At 45.4% G+C, this 14,587-nt stretch overlaps 1 long non-coding RNA gene across 1 annotated transcript; it reads left to right on the top strand.

The window, feature by feature from the left end:
- Positions 1-4,018: 4,018 nt before the first annotated feature.
- Positions 4,019-13,139, top strand: LOC110074208 (uncharacterized). Its single transcript, XR_013540754.1, has 4 exons — positions 4,019-4,151; positions 10,733-10,810; positions 11,734-11,836; positions 13,000-13,139. It is a non-coding gene; the product is annotated as an uncharacterized LOC110074208 (long non-coding RNA).
- Positions 13,140-14,587: the final 1,448 nt, after the last annotated feature.

The raw sequence follows: 14,587 nt of genomic DNA, 5'->3' as shown, positions 1-14,587 counted from the left end.
TTCTTCTGCAGCCCCACCCACTACCACCAGTACGGCGCCAACACCATCATTTCCAGGTAAGTGCATGACCGAGGAACAAGACCGAGTCTGTCGACTGGTCTGCTTTCCCACCAAATTGCCTTTGGTCGCCCCGCCACCTGCTGAAGGGAATTCTCTTCCTTTCCAGGCACAACCGTCCCCAGCAGCACACCGAGAACATCGCCCACCACTTCGCTGACCACCACCTCAAGCACCACTGTCTCCACAGTGCCATCCACCACTAGCACGCCCAGGACGACCCCCACCACTAAGCACCGCATCCCTGCCACTACCACCTCTCCACCCTCCAGCCCCACCCCACTGCCCCCAACCACAACGACAAGCGTCCCCACCACCTTATCCACCGTGACCACTACACCCAGCACACCCACGCCAACCACGACCGTTAGCGTCCCCACAACTTCCCACACCCCTCCCACTTCCACCCCCTCGACCACAACCACACCGGTCTCCACCACCAAACCCACCTCCCCCACGCCTACCACCACCACCCCCGTGAGCACCAGCACTCTAACCACCACCATCCCCACAACCACCACTACGGAAACCACCACGACAACAACCACCACGCCTTTCTCCACCTCTGCCAAAATTAGCACTGGTAAGTTCTCCTTTGGGCTCCGCTCTCTAAAGAAACACCTGCGGAGGATGGCTGGACCCCAAAGCTGGTGGGCCGCCTACTTTCCCAAAATCCTTCGGCCCAACGAAAGCAGGAAATTCATCCTCCTGGGAACGTGTGCACCGGGCCTTGAAGGAAGCTGTTCTCCACCTCGGGTTCGGCAGTATTCTAAGTCACCTTTTCTGTGGTGTAGCCAATGAATTGCTCTCTCCTTTCCTCTTCTTCTGCAGCCCCACCCACTACCACCAGTACGGCGCCAACACCATCATCTCCAGGTAAGTGTATTACCGAGGAACAAGTCCGAGTCTGTTGAATGGTCTGCTTTCCCACCAAATTGCCTTTGATCGCCCCGCCACCTGCTGAGGGGAATTCTCTTCCTTTCCAGTCACAACCGTCCCCAGCAGCACACCGAGAACATCACCCACCACTTCGCTGACCACCACGTCAAGCACCACTGTCTCCACAGTGCCATCCACCACTAGCACGCCCAGGACGACCCCCACCACTAAGCAACGCATCCCTGCCACTACCACCTCTCCACCCTCCAGCCCCACCCCACTGCCCCCAACCACAACGACAAGCGTCCCCACCACCTTATCCACCGTGACCACTACACCCAGCACACCCACGCCAACCACGACCGTTAGCGTCCCCACAACTTCCCACACCCCTCCCACTTCCACCCCCTCGACCACAACCACACCGGTCTCCACCACCAAACCCACCTCCCCCACGCCTACCACCACCACCCCCGTGAGCACCAGCACTCTAACCACCACCATCCCCACAACCACCACTACGGAAACCACCACGACAACAACCACCACGCCTTTCTCCACCTCTGCCAAAATTAGCACTGGTAAGTTCTCCTTTGGGCTCCGCTCTCTAAAGAAACACCTGCGGAGGATGGCTGGACCCCAAAGCTGGTGGGCCGCCTACTTTCCCAAAATCCTTCGGCCCAACGAAAGCAGGAAATTCATCCTCTTGGGAACGTGTGCACCGGGCCTTGAAGGAAGCTGTTCTCCACCTCGGGTTCGGCAGTATTCTAAGTCACCTTTTCTGTGGTGTAGCCAATGAATTGCTCTCTCCTTTCCTCTTCTTCTGCAGCCCCACCCACTACCACCAGTACGGCGCCAACACCATCATCTCCAGGTAAGTGCATGACCGAGGAACAAGACCGAGTCTGTCGACTGGTCTGCTTTCCCACCAAATTGCCTTTGGTCGCCCCGCCACCTGCTGAGGGGAATTCTCTTCCTTTCCAGTCACAACCGTCCCCAGCAGCACACCGAGAACATCGCCCACCACTTCGCTGACCACCACCTCAAGCACCACTGTCTCCACAGTGCCATCCACCACTAGCACGCCCAGGACGACCCCCACCACTAAGCACCGCATCCCTGCCACTACCACCTCTCCACCCTCCAGCCCCACCCCACTGCCCCCAACCACAACGACAAGCGTCCCCACCACCTTATCCACCGTGACCACTACACCCAGCACACCCACGCCAACCACGACCGTTAGCGTCCCCACAACTTCCCACACCCCTCCCACTTCCACCCCCTCGACCACAACCACACCGGTCTCCACCACCAAACCCACCTCCCCCACGCCTACCACCACCACCCCCGTGAGCACCAGCACTCTAACCACCACCATCCCCACAACCACCACTACGGAAACCACCACGACAACAACCACCACGCCTTTCTCCACCTCTGCCAAAATTAGCACTGGTAAGTTCTCCTTTGGGCTCCGCTCTCTAAAGAAACACCTGCGGAGGATGGCTGGACCCCAAAGCTGGTGGGCCGCCTACTTTCCCAAAATCCTTCGGCCCAACGAAAGCAGGAAATTCATCCTCTTGGGAACGTGTGCACCGGGCCTTGAAGGAAGCTGTTCTCCACCTCGGGTTCGGCAGTATTCTAAGTCACCTTTTCTGTGGTGTAGCCAATGAATTGCTCTCTCCTTTCCTCTTCTTCTGCAGCCCCACCCACTACCACCAGTACGGCGCCAACACCATCATCTCCAGGTAAGTGCATGACCGAGGAACAAGACCGAGTCTGTCGACTGGTCTGCTTTCCCACCAAATTGCCTTTGGTCGCCCCGCCACCTGCTGAGGGGAATTCTCTTCCTTTCCAGTCACAACCGTCCCCAGCAGCACACCGAGAACATCGCCCACCACTTCGCTGACCACCACCTCAAGCACCACTGTCTCCACAGTGCCATCCACCACTAGCACGCCCAGGACGACCCCCACCACTAAGCACCGCATCCCTGCCACTACCACCTCTCCACCCTCCAGCCCCACCCCACTGCCCCCAACCACAACGACAAGCGTCCCCACCACCTTATCCACCGTGACCACTACACCCAGCACACCCACGCCAACCACGACCGTTAGCGTCCCCACAACTTCCCACACCCCTCCCACTTCCACCCCCTCGACCACAACCGCACCGGTCTCCACCACCAAACCCACCTCCCCCACGCCTACCACCACCACCCCCGTGAGCACCAGCACTCTAACCACCACCATCCCCACAACCACCACTACGGAAACCACCACGACAACAACCACCACGCCTTTCTCCACCTCTGCCAAAATTAGCACTGGTAAGTTCTCCTTTGGGCTCCGCTCTCTAAAGAAACACCTGCGGAGGATGGCTGGACCCCAAAGCTGGTGGGCCGCCTACTTTCCCAAAATCCTTCGGCCCAACGAAAGCAGGAAATTCATCCTCCTGGGAACGTGTGCACCGGGCCTTGAAGGAAGCTGTTCTCCACCTCGGGTTCGGCAGTATTCTAAGTCACCTTTTCTGTGGTGTAGCCAATGAATTGCTCTCTCCTTTCCTCTTCTTCTGCAGCCCCACCCACTACCACCAGTACGGCGCCAACACCATCATCTCCAGGTAAGTGCATGACCGAGGAACAAGTCCGAGTCTGTTGAATGGTCTGCTTTCCCACCAAATTGCCTTTGGACACCCCACCACCTGTTGATTGCAGTTCTTTTCCTTTCCAGGCACAACCGTCCCCAGCAGCACACCGAGAACATCGTCCACCACTTCGCTGACCACCACCTCAAGCACCACTGTCTCCACAGTGCCATCCACCATTAGCACGCCCAGGACGACCCCCACCACTAAGCACCGCATCCCTGTCACTACCACCTCTCCAACATCCAGCCCCACGCCACTGCCCCCAACCACAACGACAAGCGTCCCCACCACCTTATCCACCATGACTACTACACCCAGCACACCCACACCAATCACAACCATTAGTGTCCCCATATCTTCCCACACCCCTCCTACTTCCACCCCTTTGACTACAACGAAACTTGTCTCCACCTCCGTGCCCACCTTCACCACGCCTACCACCACCACCCCTGTGAGCGCCATCACTCTAACCACTACCATTCCCACACCCACCTCTACAGAAACTACAACAACCACAACCTCTACCACGCCTGCTCTCACTTCTGTCATAAGTACTAGAGGTAATTTTTTTCTAGCCAATCTATTGTCCTGCTCAGTAACAATCCATTTGTTTAATCCGCTTCCAGTAATCACTGAAATCTAACCTGACTTGCTTTGATGGAACTTCCTTAATGTATTAGGATTATCATCCTCATTTGTACTTTTCTTCTTTCTCTTTTTCCCTTCTCTCTCTTTGTTTTTTTGGGCATTCTCTTTGGATTTTCATTTGGTGACCATTATCTCTACTACCTCTAGACATATGTTACAACTCCTATCCATAACCAGATGTGCAACCCCCATGTTTTGTATTGAGACCGGTCCTCTGTAGTCCTTTCTTTTTCATTGTACCCATGACTCATAGCCATCCTGTTACTTCCAATCCCCAGACAACTATCATCCACATCTTCAGTAGCACATATTCATCTCTACTGGCATTTCTGTTGACCAAAATTGTCAATATCTCACCTCCCAGTAAAACCTTGGATTAGCCGAAATAGTGTGTCCACAAAAACTTTTATTTCCTTTTTGTTATCGACTTAAGTGACCCACTGCTACTTCTACTATGCTCACTCAAATACATGAGCCACAACATTTCGTGTAACTATTGGTATCAATATCATCTCTTCTAATATTCCAACCTCTGCAAGTAGAAGAATTATAAGTAGTAATCATTACTTTTCTCATCACTCTTTTTATGGTTTCATGTTCATTAGGAACTTCTTCAACCTGTTCTATTAAATTTTGTAAATGCATACATGTTCTCGTGGAAGATATCATCTTCCAGCTATAATTTTTGTATATTGCAACCATTACAAAAGTGTCAGCTTCATTCCATTCAATAAGTGTGGGTGTTTCTTTGATTTTCTTTAATTGTGTGCTTTTCAGTGCAGTATTGATATTCAATGATTCTTCTTCCTTTTTTATTATTTATAATGGGTTCTGGTTTTTCTTTTCTCTTACTCTTTGTAAGACAGGACGAGACTTGTTGATTGGCATTCTTTCCGTTAGTTTCTGATTCCTATGAAATTGATGCTACACTGTTAGGGGTTGTTTTCATTTCCATTCATCATTTCCCCACCAGGAATATAGAGGCAGATCCATTTAAGACGTAAATTCCCTGCTTTGGCACTTACTAATGAGTGGTTGATCCCCAGGACAGATCCTCTCCAGACTTCCTACAGCCTGTTTTCGTTACCAGTCCAGTGCAGTGGTGCCTCACTAGACAGTTACCCCGCATGACAGTTTTTTTGCTAGACATTGACTTTTTGTGATCGCTATAGCGATTCGCAAAACAGTGATTCCTATGGGGGAATTTCGCTGGACAATGTTTGGTCCCTGCTTCGCAAACCGATTTTTGCTAGATGACAATTTTGACAGCTCCCTCTGCACTCGCAAAATGGGTGTTTTCGGGACCTATGCTTCACAAGACAGCTATTTAAACAGCTGATCGGCAGTTCGCAAAGCGGCTTTCCTATGGCTGATCTTTGCTAGACAATGACGATTCTTCCCCATTGGAACGCATTGAACAGGTTTCAATGCATTCCAATGGTGAAATGCTTTTCACTAGACGATGATTTTGCTAAACAGTGATTTCAGTGGAATGGATTATCATCGTCTAGCGAGGCACCAATGTATTGAAAAAATGGTCACATCAGTGGAGTGCTAATCTGGAAGTCATACATCACAACTACATGGATATCTCCCTTTTGGCACTTCATTGATGAAGCCTGATTTTCATTCATGAATTAAGAACTGAGATTTTCAGTTGAGAATTACAGAAAAGCAACCTTGTAGTATTTCCTCAAAGAAAACTAGAGAAGGGGGCAAGGCTTTTGGAAGAAGGAAGGGCACAGAAAGCACAAGATGTGAAAACATGAAATGGGATGATGAGGCACCTCTCCACATACACAGGCAATGAGCTGCTTTTACCAACCAAACCTGCTCCAACAATATCTTCATTATATCTACTGTAAGTTGCACATACCTTTTGTTGTTGTTCAGTCGTTAAGTCATATCCGACTCTTTGTGACCCCATGGACCAGAGCACAGCAGGCCCTCCTGTCTTCCACTGCCTACCGGAATCGGGTCAAATTCAGGTTGGTAGCTTCGCAGAGACTGTCCAACCATCTCATCCTCGGTCGTCCCATTCTCCTCTTGCCTTCACACTTTCCCAACATCAGGGTCTTTTCCAGGGAGTCTTTTGTTCTCATGAGATCGCCAAAGTATTGGAGCCTCAGCTTCAGGATCTGTCCTTCCAGTAAGCACTCAGGGTTGATTTCCTTCAGAATGGATAGGTTTGTTCTCCTTGCAGTCCAGGGGACTCTCAAGAATCTCCTCCAGCACCACGATTAAAAAGCATCAATTCTTCGGTGGTCAGCTTTCTTTATGATCCGGCTCTCACTTCCATACATGACTACTGGAAAAACCATAGCTTTGACTATGCGGCCCTTTGTCGGCAAGGTGATGTCTCTCTTTTTAAGATGCTGTTTAGGTTTGTCATAACTTTCCTCCCAAGAAGCAGACATCTTTTAATTTCATGGCTGCTGCCACCATCTGCAGTAATCATGGAGCCCAAGAAAGTAAAATCTGTCACTGCCTCCATATCTTCCTCTTCTATTTGCCAGGAGGTGATGGGGCCAGTGGCCATGATCTTGGTTTTTTGTTGTTGTTGTTTCTGTCTCTCTAAGCATTCTGCCATCTTTCATGCCCTCTGAAACCATTTTGTGCATCTGATTTATCTCCACTAGATCTTTATGCACTTGGTCTATCTTCAATAGAGCTTCCGGGCTTTTTAAAATTAATTTTGCTGATTTTCTCCCCTTGTCTTCCCTTAATACTCTCCTCGAATCCAAGATTGAAGTTGTTTCTCTTAGGTTTTCCCCATTAATTTCCTCCAGCTGCTCTTTTGATTGACATACATCATCCGGCACACTCTCATTTCCTTTTTCGTTATTCCATGTCTCTTTTTGACTATAATTCTTCTTCAGATGTTCATTGAATAATTTTGCCTCTTGGTAGTGAGATCTCATTATTTCTAGGATTGTTTGAAGGGTAGATTTTGTTTCATCCCAAAATTGTCCTTGTTGAGCCATTCTGTTCCAGCTGCCAAAGAGCTTAAACCAAGATTCGAAACCCAAGTATCACAGTCCAGTTCGATGATTGTATCTGTGGCCTAACTGATCCCTGGCAAATTAATGCCAGCCAAACAGATATTCCAAGTCTCCAGAGACAGTTCAAAGAGTCCGCTTTGGCTAAATAGACCTGAACCAAAATTTAAACCCCCAAAGTACCAAGGTACAATGCAATGGTTGTATCCGTGGTCTGATGGCCTAATTCCCACAGATTTATACCAGCTAGTCAAACACAAACACTTCCAGCTCCCGGGGCAGTTTCAGAGGATATACTTTTTCCAATTAGGCCTGAACCGAGGTTCAAAACCCCCAAATTTCACAGTCCAATTCAATGTTTGTATCCATGTCCTGGTAGCCTAGTTCCTGCAATTCTGCATTGGCCAAAACTGAAATTCCAAGTCCCTGGATGTGGTTCCAAAAAGTTCACTTTGGCCCAATATACTGATTCCCAAAGTACAATTTAAAAAGATCCACTTTAGGGTTAATGTGTCTATGCTCCAGCCAGGCATGAAAAAATTAAAAGGAAATAAAAAACAGGTTTCCAAGCTTTAAACAGCAGTAGAGTGCACAAAGTCACTGTTCTGGGCATTATGCCAAAAGACTTCAGGTAGCCAAAACATAAGAAGATAACTGCAGACTTAACTAGTAATAGCTTACGAGACTTGCAAGCAAGCTTCCTAGCTGCTTGTTTCTGCCCGTTGGCTGATTGGGAAGTTTCCTGGATCAAACGGGAATGACCGCCGCCGCCCCCCCATGATCAACAGAGTTCCCCCCCCCCAGTTCACCACATCTTCGGGGTGGTTTCAACACCCTGGGGTGTCCCAAACAGGTCAGAATTCAGCTCAGGGGACAGAGCTCCATCTTCCTGCTGCTGTCTCATTGTGGCGTCAAGCCGGTCTCCTGATCTTAGTTTTTTTGATGTTCAGCTTTAGACCATTTTTTCCGCTCTCCTCTTTCACCCTCATTAAGAGGTTCTTTAATTCCTCCTCATCTGCATATCTGAGATTGTTGCTATTTCTTCTGGCAATCTTAATTCCAGTTTGGGATTCATCCAGTCCAGCCTTTCGCATGATGTATTCTGCATATAAGTTAAATAAGCAGGGAGACAATACACAGCCTTGTCGTACTCCTTTCCCAATTTTGAACCAATTGGTGGTTCCATATCCAGTTCTAACTGTTGCTTCCTGTCCCACATATAGATTTCTCAGGAGATAGATAAGGTGGTCAGGCACTCCCATTTCTTTAAGAACTTGCCATAGTTTGTTGTGGTCCACACAGTAAAGGCTTTTGCATAGTCAATGAAGCAGAAGTAGATGTTTTTCTGGAACTCTCTGGCTTTCTCCATAATCCAGTGCATGTTAGCAATTTGGTCTCGAGTTCCTCTGCCCCTTCGAAATTCAGCTTGTACTTCTGGGAGTTCTCGGTCCACATACTGCTGAAGCCTACCTTGGAGGATTTTGAGCATAACCTTGCTAGCATGTGAAATTAGTGCAATTGTACGGTAGTTGGAGCATTCTTTGGCACTGTCCTTGGGTTTGGGCCACTGCTGAATTTTCCAAACTTGCTGGCATATTGAGTGTAGCACCTTAACAGCCTCATATTTTAATATTTTAAATATTTCAACTGGAATGCCATCACCTCTAAGGCCCACTTTACTTCACTCTGCATCTTTGCACAAAATGTTCCTTTAATATCTCCAATTTTCTTGAACAGATCTCTGATTTTTTCCCTTTCTATTATTTTCCTCTATATCTTTGCACTGCTCATTTAAGAAGGCCCTCTTGTCTCTCCTTGCTATTCTTTGGAAGTCAATTTTCCGTATATTTCCTCATCTCCCTTGCATTTTGTCTCCCTTCTCTGCTATTTGTAAGGCCTCATAGGACAGCCAATTTTCCTTTCTTGCATTTCCTTTTCTTTGGGATGATTTTTGTTGCTGCCTCTTGTACAATGTTACGAGCCTCCATCCATAGTTCTTCAGGCACTCGGTCCACCAAATCTAGTTCGTTAAATCTGTTCTTCACTTCCACTGTGTATTCATAAGGGACTTGGTTTAGATCAGGGGTGTCCAACCTTTCACCTTCCCTGGGCCACATTAGAAGATGAAAAATTGGTTTGGGCCGCACATAAATTTGGTTTGGGCCGCATGGGGGGCAGCCCTAGCTGTCCTCCGCAGCCCCGCTCCAAGCATGCTTACTGGCAGCTGCGATCTCAGACACACAGGCGAATTCCTCAAGTGCATGAAGACATCCTTAGAGTGCATGTGGTTGAGAGAGCCATGTACAGTGGGGTCAACAGCCATTTCCTGTCTTTTCAAAGGAAATGGCTGTTGATCCCACTGCATATGGCTGACAGAGCTCACTCATGACAGAGATCTGACCCTGGATATTGGGTTTTGGCCTTCTAAAGTGATCATTATGGTAAACGTTTTCTTTTCAGAATCGTTTTTCATAAGTAATCAATATTTTGTTTTAGCTAATTTTCAAATTCTAATGGTATTTTTACTTAAATATCCTTTTTCCGCTTGATCCAAATACTATGGTTGTCTGAAAACAGTAACTAAGCAGGCTGACAGAAATGTTAAAGAAGTCCCTCTGTAATTCCGGCATTTTTCCACTTTCCTACTAGTAAATCAATGGTCAGATTTGAATAATGTTGTTACTACCGGTCACCTTGTGTGGAGGGGGGGGGATATCACTGTGGAATAAGCCCTCCTATTCCACTAGTGATTTTTATGTAATCTTGACAAATGTCCATAATCTACCAGAAGAGAACAGGGAGCTGACAAGTGGAGCTCCTCTTAGTACTGGTTTGCTTTCAATAGTAGCTACAAAAATCAGAGCAGTAGGAGAGAGACATGACATTTTGAACATTTTAACTCTAAGAAGAGTAGCCTGCTTAGGAATCTAAAAACAGATTGTGAAATGATATATGTTAAAGTGAGAAGCAGAGAATGTTGTAGAAATAAATGCCTAGGCTGAAGAGGAAAAACAAAATAGATGTTTTTATGAAATGAGAAACAGTTGTGGGCACATAGTCAACTGGATGTTTCATTAACAATCTTGAAGATGTGCATTCTCCATTAATTGAAAAGTATCATGTTTTATATGTAGGGTGGTGAAATCTCAGGTTGCCAGGTAAAGTCCCAGGGAACTGCTGTGCTTCTTTGGGTCTCCAGAGGCAGAGGCACATTTCATAGCGAGCGCCACATTGAGGAAAGAGACCTAGGCCTCTAAATGCTCAACATTGCTAAAGCAAAAGAGGATGTGCAAAATTATTCTCTTTGCCTTGAGAGTGGGCGATAGCTTTTTTATTCTTCACAAAAGAAGACAAAGATTGTTAATGGAAACTATGCAACAATGTGAAAAAAGCATTTTTAATACAAATGAAGATGAACTGTGCTTTTAAAAAATTGCTGCTTTTTTCATTTATTTTGTTTTCTCTCATTTACATGTTTGCTTTTATTTTGCCAGTTCCTACTCCATTCCACAATACTACCATCATAACCGCTACTCCACCGCCTATCACTAGAGTCCCTCAACCTCAAACAGGTTAGTCACACGAAAAGTTCTGTGTAAAAAGTTTCACTTGGAAAGGCTTCATTCTTCTGCACACATAACCTGGGAATATGGACTCTGAAGCTAACAGAATGTGCTTCCAAGGAAAACATAGACAGAATTGGGATGCACAATGGAAAAAAAACACAAATACTCATTGAGCTGAAATGAAAGGTAGCCACTCATCTCTGTTTATAATGTTGTTGTTCTTATAAAAGTTTTAAAACTTTCCTTTCCATTAAACTGAAAAAAGATACAAAATTGGATACTGCATTCAAACATCATTCAAAAAATGAATAATTATCAATATTGCATAGACATATCATTGTTTGAATTGTGCAATATATTTATTCCATGTTTTAGTTTTGTACACAAAGCTACCTCCAATACTTTTTTCTAAATCATTCTGCAAGACTAGGTAATTCTGTTGTTCTGTGTTGTTTCTCAATAATGTTCTCAGTGCTCTTTACCAGTGAGAATGAAGTGAAATGTAAATTGATAGTTCAAGTTAATATTCATACATCTCCAACAAAAGTTAATACTTACTGGAAAGGTAGGTTGAGTGGGATCTGTGATCCTTCACATCTCAACTCAAACCTCTGTTAGCCCTGCGCAACACAACCAAGAGTCAAAGATGATGAGAGCTGTATTCTACTATTACATATAGACTAACTTCTATAGTGTTTAAACCTTAAGCAATATAGACCATAAACTCCACAAAACTCAGATGAAACTGGACATGGTATGCATGTGACACAGCAATATACCACTCCATTTTCTTCCAGTTACCACACTGATCATTGATGACCAAGAGAAATCAATAAAAATAGGAAAGTGTATGTTCTAGTTTGCCAAGTGAAAATGACAATGTTTTCAGTGATGTTTTTACATTAGTTCTGCTTTAAAATGCTTGGCAGGTAAATGTGAACCTATTAAATACGAGGAGCGAGTGAGTTACAAGAATTGCTCTAAAACTGTTATTTTGACGCGCTGCGAAGGAATGTGTCCATCATCAGCAAAGTAAGTGGCATATTGTTCAGTCAGAAGTACTTTTGCTCTATTACTTGATGAAAAGATAAGTAAATAGTAGCCAATTTGCACCAAAGGGCTATTTCTTGAGATCAACAATGGCATTCCCCAAGGACCTGTACTGATAGTGGAGTTTCTAAATTTGCTCATAAGTTATCTGCAGTTGGGATGACAGTGAGGTCATCACATTTATTAATGATGTGAAGTTGGTTAAGGTTGGTTGAAACAGAAAGCAATTGCAAAGAACTCCAGAATAATCTCTCCAAACTGGGGGAATGGGCACTGAAATGACATTCAGCATAAGTAAGTATAAAGGGTAACAGAACAGAGTAGAACCCTTTGCACAATCAGAAGCCCCAATAAAGCAGAGGTTGTCGTTTTGTGTAGAAGCTTATACTTATGTTCAAGTGAATGTGCAAAGGAATACTCTGCAGACCTATGTCCCCAATACCCAAGGAAGTCAGGATCTTAGCAAATGGGGCCCCCTATCTCTTCATATAAATTCGTTTACCCTTTGCTGGCATAACACTTGAATACATGTAGGCTCTCACAGCTATTTGAACTAGGACATCCGCAGTGTGGATTTCTCTTCTGAATAATGCACCATCTAATTTTCAGCCCCACTGGATGGGGCTCTGCCTCTTGCATGTGCAACCTCACCCCTGCGTGTGGTTTCTATGTGCAGGATTCTGTTGCGACCAGAACCTAAATGGTTGAACACGATTGCTGTGCAGAGGAGGAAGACAGCTGCATGGAGGGAGGCAAAGTCCCACATGCACAGCTTAGAGGGAACCTTGATTCTATACTACAGTATATACTTACAAATATTACTTATATGGCATGTTTTGCTTCCTACATGAAGTGCAATTTTATCTCCAGGATGTGACATTCAAACACGGGGAGTGATTACAAGCCAAAGTACAAAGTATTGTAATGAAGGCAATCTATAAATAAAACAGAACAACTTAATTAAATAAAGTAGAATGCAATGCTTAAGTATTTTGATAGTGAACTTCTTAATGAATAATATCAGGATCTGGACATTTTGTTATTTTCATGGAAATAAATTTTATTTTTAAAAAAATCCAGGGAGTAAGGAAGCATGCACGCACACATGCACAGCGTATTTAAAGCAAGGCTATTCTCTTTTGCAGGACGAATATTGCCAAGAAGACAGTAGACACGGTGTGTGGATGCTGCGCACCACGAACAATCACCATGAAGACGGTGGAGCTGTCTTGCCTGGATTCAGATAAACCACTGATTATGGAAATCCCCTTTTTCGATGACTGCATATGCAACTATGATGGATGCACACACTCTAGCCAGATCTAACAATACAAGCTGTAGAGGAGTTTGTCAAAACACACAATCAGCTATGTCTGGAACTCCAACCTGCTTGTGTATATGAATGTGTACATACTTTGGCAAGGATAATCAGGGTACGCTCTCCAGAAGACTGGTACTGGTAACTGGTTGCGTTAACTTATTCATAGTTTGGGAGACTGAGAAGATGAAGAAAGTACTGCCTTTTTCAGAAGGTTTTCACCAGTCATGTTTATCTGTGTGTTATAACATAGTTATTAGTTTTAATAAAGATATTAGCTAGCCATTCTGATTTCTGATGGTGGGGACTTAATGATTATAATCCTAAATACTGATATCACTCTAGTTTTTGTATAGCACAAACAACACCACAGAGAGAGACATGGACACAGATATGTACACACACAAACACACATTATCAGTGGCCTGCAGAAGAGTATCCTCAAGGTATTTAGAACATACAGTGGCCCAAATCCTTTAGCATATTCATGCACAACTGCACCTCCGGTAGCTGTACTAACACTTAGACAGAAGTGCTATCCACACAGCGGGACATGCCAAGAACAGATCACCAACTGTGCAACTGAAGAGTGGAATTCCTTGTTGCTTGGTGCAATGCCCAGGACATTTGTGCCAGTGTAACTTCACCACAGTAAGTCACAGTCAGAGGAGGGCCATTTCAGTCAATGGAAATTATGGAGGAATTTACATAGCAAATCCCCATCAGTTCAATGGAACTACTTTTTAGTGTGATATACAACGTTAACCAATACGATTTTGGCCATTGTATGCTGTGGGTATGAGAAGTCTGCCTCTGCTCCTGGTGGTTCATAATGCAATCCAGTAAGTAAAATATGTCCATTCATAAACCATTTGGAGCTCTAGTCGGAGCTCTAGTTCATGCTTGGAGAATTGTGTCAGTTCCTATCAAACCATTAGCACAAAGGTAGCTGGTCTGCTGTGGCAAAGGAGGCTGTGCCCCGGCTCCAGCTCAGGCGTGCCCCCAGCCAGCACATTCCTGTATGTACCGGAAACAGGAGATCAGCCTTCCATCTCCCCATCCCACCCACCCCCGAACTTTCACCCTCATTACACTTTGTATCTACATATGAGAGTGCAAGTGATGGGGAAGGAAGAAAAAGAATGAATGGGAACAAAAAAAGTAAACTGTCCAGCTATAAAGTTAAGACCTGGGTGGAATAGCAGTAGGTGAGAACATTTATAATTTGTAGGCAAGGTGTGTTTTTCTGTTCTCAGATGAGTTGTAAATTATCAGGGCAAGGAAAGCTATATTTGAATGAATTTCTGTCTGTCTGTCTGTCTATACATATATATACTGTACATATATATACATATACATATACAGACAGAAATTCATTCAAATATAGCCTTCCTTGCCCTGATAATTTACAACTC

Source organism: Pogona vitticeps, chromosome 1, assembly GCF_051106095.1.
Source record: "Pogona vitticeps strain Pit_001003342236 chromosome 1, PviZW2.1, whole genome shotgun sequence".
Lineage (NCBI taxonomy): Eukaryota > Metazoa > Chordata > Lepidosauria > Squamata > Agamidae > Pogona > Pogona vitticeps.
Note: the sequence above shows the minus strand (reverse complement) of the source record. Positions and strands in the feature narration are given on the sequence as shown.